Below are 4,439 nucleotides of genomic sequence, written 5' to 3' on the forward strand. Positions count from 1 at the left end.
GAAAGATTTGAGATCATTGATGGAGGATGACAAAAATGTTGTAAACACGGTGGTGATGAATTACGACATAAACTTTACAAACTCTCTGCAGATATCGCCAAGGAAACTTGGCTTGTAGGTGGAATTCAAGATCTTCTGTTTCGTAGTTGAAGCTGGAAGAAATGATCTCTGTTCTTGAAGTCCCTTTGTATATCATACGGAAGCTATTTTTATAATAGCATTCCTTCGAATAAATTTGAGATTCTGTGTGTTACAAAACCCCATAGCATATTCCACTGAAGTTCATAGCCTAAATCTTTAGAAAAGGTCTCTTCCTTGCTCAACACTTTGTACAGAGAGCCGTCCTCAGATCGTCCGTGAACTCATCTCTGTTTTTTTTTTTTTTTTTTTTTTATTATATAATGCCATTTTGATCTTCTAATTCAATGCCATTTTTTTGCTTACTATACTTCTACTGTTCTACATAACATGATCCATACATTATATTTTATTAAATTTTATGATAAGCAATGCCACAAATTTATGAATGTGTATTCTTTTATAACAAGACTATATTTCCTTGGTTTGAATGTTTACAACAACATTGTCCATTTATTGGGGGGGGAGTCAGGCATCTCCAGTACGATGGATCATCCCCAGGGAAAGTGCATAACTTCTTGCAATCGTCATCAATTTTACAAGGACCTCTGTACACACATCTGTTTGCTGGAAAATTGATTGAAAACAGTATAAGTAAATATGAATTAACTTTTTATGTAGCAGTCTCTGCTCTATATATATGAATAATATAGGAAGAAAATATTACCAGTAGACTGAGAAAAAAGGAGAAAAATAATTAAGAGCAGATAAACAACTTGAAACTTTTGTGCTGACATTATTATTGTCTCTGTAGCTATTTTTTGGTGAAGATAATTTTTGGTTCTGCTTCAAGCTTTTTAGATTAAACGATCATGGTCATATCCTCTTATATAAGGGGTTAGATCGGTACAAATCCATCCCTATAGTAATTGATTTCTTCTAAAAAGGAAAGAATCTGAATACCTTAAAAATCAGATTGGAAAAGGTCTCAACTTATCTCATAAAATCTTGCATTAATTATAGAATATATCTCATAAAATCTTGCATTAATTATAGAATATATTCTATTAAATAAATATTCAATCTTAATTAAACGAAACATTAAGGGGGTGTATTTAATCTAAAATTGGAGGTGATTTGATTTTTAATAAATTTTAGATGATTTTATATAATGAAATTTTTAAGTGATTTTAGTTAAACCACTCTAAAATATCAGCTAAAACCATAGGATTTATGTTTTATTTTTATTGTAATTTTGATATTTCACCCGAACATTCTAAAATCACTTGATAACCTTGAAACTCTACAAATTAAAATATTTTAAATAATAGCGGGTTTCAGATTATTTTATAAAATGTCAAGTTCAATAACAATGAATTTTAAATAAATTTTGAAATTTAGAATAACATTAGATTTGTCATTTTAATAAAAATCACACTAAACTCTTAGTTAAATACACCCTTAAGTATTTTCCCTCATTCTTTTTTTGTATATTATATATAATATGTAGAAGAGAGCCGTGTTTTTTTTATAACACTGATTTATTAAAACATTACATTTATGAGAAAGATTACAATCAATGAGTATTTTCACTCGGTCTATTAAACAAATTTATGACAAAATAAAATATCAGGTCAAACAAAAAGAATTTACCAAAAGCCTTAAAAATACATCTTGACTGTTGACTAGATTTTATTGGTAGGGTTCTTTTAGAAATATTTTATATCATTTAATCAACTTTTAAATGAAGTATAAGAAAAACATTTAAAACTACGATGTTTTATTTTAAACTATGATGTTTATGTATTTTTTTATTTATATTTTCATGGTATAGTGTTAATCTCTTAAATATTTTAAAATAGTTCAAATAATTTTATATCATTAATTTATTTTATCGAATAATGTAAAAAAACATAGAGTAATGAAGACGAAATAACTTGGTCCCAAGAAAATGATTATTGTAAGCAAATTTTCAGGAAACTGAATTTTATTCCCATTTATATATATAGTCTTTCGACTCTTTTCCAACAACACTGTTCTATACAGCATGAGAATCCTGTTTTAGAAAAAAAAAAACAACATGAGAAATCCAAAGATGATCTTTTTAAGTTTTTTTTTTACCAAAAGAACCATAAAAAAGACGAAAGAGATTTTATTAAAAGGTAAATATGCATTTTTCTCCTTAACGTTAATTAATCTAGAGTCACTATTTAAATTTGAGGGGTAGAGTTTCGGAGTTGGCGTTTACAATTTTAAAACTTAAATATCAAAAATTTCAAAATTAAAAATATTTTTTTATAAAATTCAAAATTGAAAAAAAATCTGAATTTTTTTAATAAAAAGCCAAAAAAGTAAAAAAAAGTATTAATAAATAATTTGAAAAAAATATATTTCGAGAACTATAAAAACTTATTTTATTTTTATTATTTATTTAAATAATTTGGTATATTTGTATTTATAAATTTATAATATATTAATTTTATAAAAACTTATACTCGTGCATGAGCACGGGAAAATCACCTAGTAAACATAATACATCGGTTAATTGGTTATACCAACCGTGGCTTTATCTCAATAAAAATGTGATGTAATTTCATATCAAGACTCTGAGGATGTTTAAAATTTGGCACATGAAAAGTATTAAGCAATTAACTATGTTTTTTTCATATTCGACATACAATAGGGAATTAAGTAGCTGGTTTAGTCCTTACTTTTGATTTTTATATAACCAGAGCCAGTAGTTGATCAAAAAAAAAAATAACCAGAGCCAGCCTTGGAAGCAAACCAAAATGAAGCTTGTGCTTCCGGCCGCAAAACACTATAAACGGCCACACAGTAACATCAAGTTCTTAGTAGCATAGTGGTTGGCTTGATGTTACAAGTATTAAAAGTCATGAGTTCGAAATTGACTCCGGCCAAATTTTTTTTTATCATGGCTTCTGTATATAATTCTGAAGTGTTTTTGGTTTGATTAATTATTATTATTATTTTTTTTTTGTAAACTTGGTTTGATTAATTATTACATTTGTTTTTCTGATATTTGACATCTCGATACGATCATGATTTACCGATTTTTGTCTTTTTGGTATAGGTTGTTTTCGGAAATTAACTTTTTTTTGTCACAGTGGGTTGTCGTCGGAAATTAACCAAACCCAATATGTCGTATTCACAAAACCATATATTATACTGCCATTTTATCAAAATTATGCTAAAACATAAAAAAATATTGACGCCGTATCAGTGCCGGTCCGGACTCGCCGGGCGCCTAAAGCGGCTCACAAAAATGATGCCCCTTTACTATAACTAAAATTTAGTGTCTTTTAGCAATATAATCAAAATTGTATCAAATATTATTAAACTAAAGTTGTTTTCAACAGAAAAATATCAAAACATTTTTTGCACTGTTTTTTTCATATCCAGAGTTCAGTTGGTTGATTTTTTTCTAAAAAATCGAAAGAAAAAATAACTAAATATATATTTTATAGATAGAGTAAAATATGTAGTTAAATATGCTAACATCAAATTCAAAAATTTAATTGTTTTCACAGAGATTTAGAAAATATTAAATGATAGGATAGTTTAATTTTTTTTTTAATTTCAAAAGTTTCGAACCAAATTATATTTTTTAAAAAAATATAGGATGACGTATTCCGGCAAAGCTCAATCACATTGAAACATAGGAACATGAGAAAATAATATAATTCAAGTTAAATGTTTTACACATAGCTCTATTATAGGAAAACCAAAAAAAAATAAGAAAGACAGATGGACAAGATAAATCACTATTAATAAAAGAATATAAATAATTAAGTTTTGTTTGATTAAATTGTTTATCTAATAACATATTATTTAATGTAACATACATAACAAAAGAGTAAAGTTGTTTGAACATGTAACCGCAAGTCTTCGGTAAATTTATAAATCTGTTATTCTCAGAAAAAAAAATGATTATTACCAAAAAGTAGGAAAGTAAAGTGTGGGTTTCGAACTTTCAACGGAGGACATCAAGAGCAAGTTTTAACCACTAGACTAGAGGTAATTTTAGTTGAAATGGCGCCCCTAAAATATATGATATTCTGTGGCACCTAAAGCCTGAGCTTTATGGGCTTTATCTCAGGGCCGGCCCTGCGCCGTATAATTCCTTTTTCGGAAAAAATATTGACATCATGTATACATATTTTTTTTAAAAAATATATATATCATACGAAACACACTATTATCTAACAAATCGGAGAAAGTATATTCTACCCAGATTTCATCAACAAAATATTTTAACAATCATATCAGTTATAACCTAAAAACGGGGAAGCTGACTGCACTCAATATTTTCTCAACTAAATATTTTAGCAGAATTGAATCGA

The 4,439-nt window shown here is 27.3% G+C and overlaps 1 long non-coding RNA gene across 1 annotated transcript; it reads right to left on the reverse strand.

Moving 5' to 3' along the window:
• Nucleotides 1–469: 469 nt before the first annotated feature.
• LOC106425955 lies at nt 470–1,985 on the reverse strand. The gene is made up of 2 exons (XR_001285225.3): nt 806–1,985; nt 470–705 (listed from the first exon to the last, which is right to left on the reverse strand). It is a non-coding gene; the product is annotated as an uncharacterized LOC106425955 (long non-coding RNA).
• Between the last annotated feature and the right edge of the window lie 2,454 nt (nt 1,986–4,439).

Source organism: Brassica napus, chromosome C8 (assembly GCF_020379485.1).
Source record: "Brassica napus cultivar Da-Ae chromosome C8, Da-Ae, whole genome shotgun sequence".
Classification (NCBI taxonomy): domain Eukaryota; kingdom Viridiplantae; phylum Streptophyta; class Magnoliopsida; order Brassicales; family Brassicaceae; genus Brassica; species Brassica napus.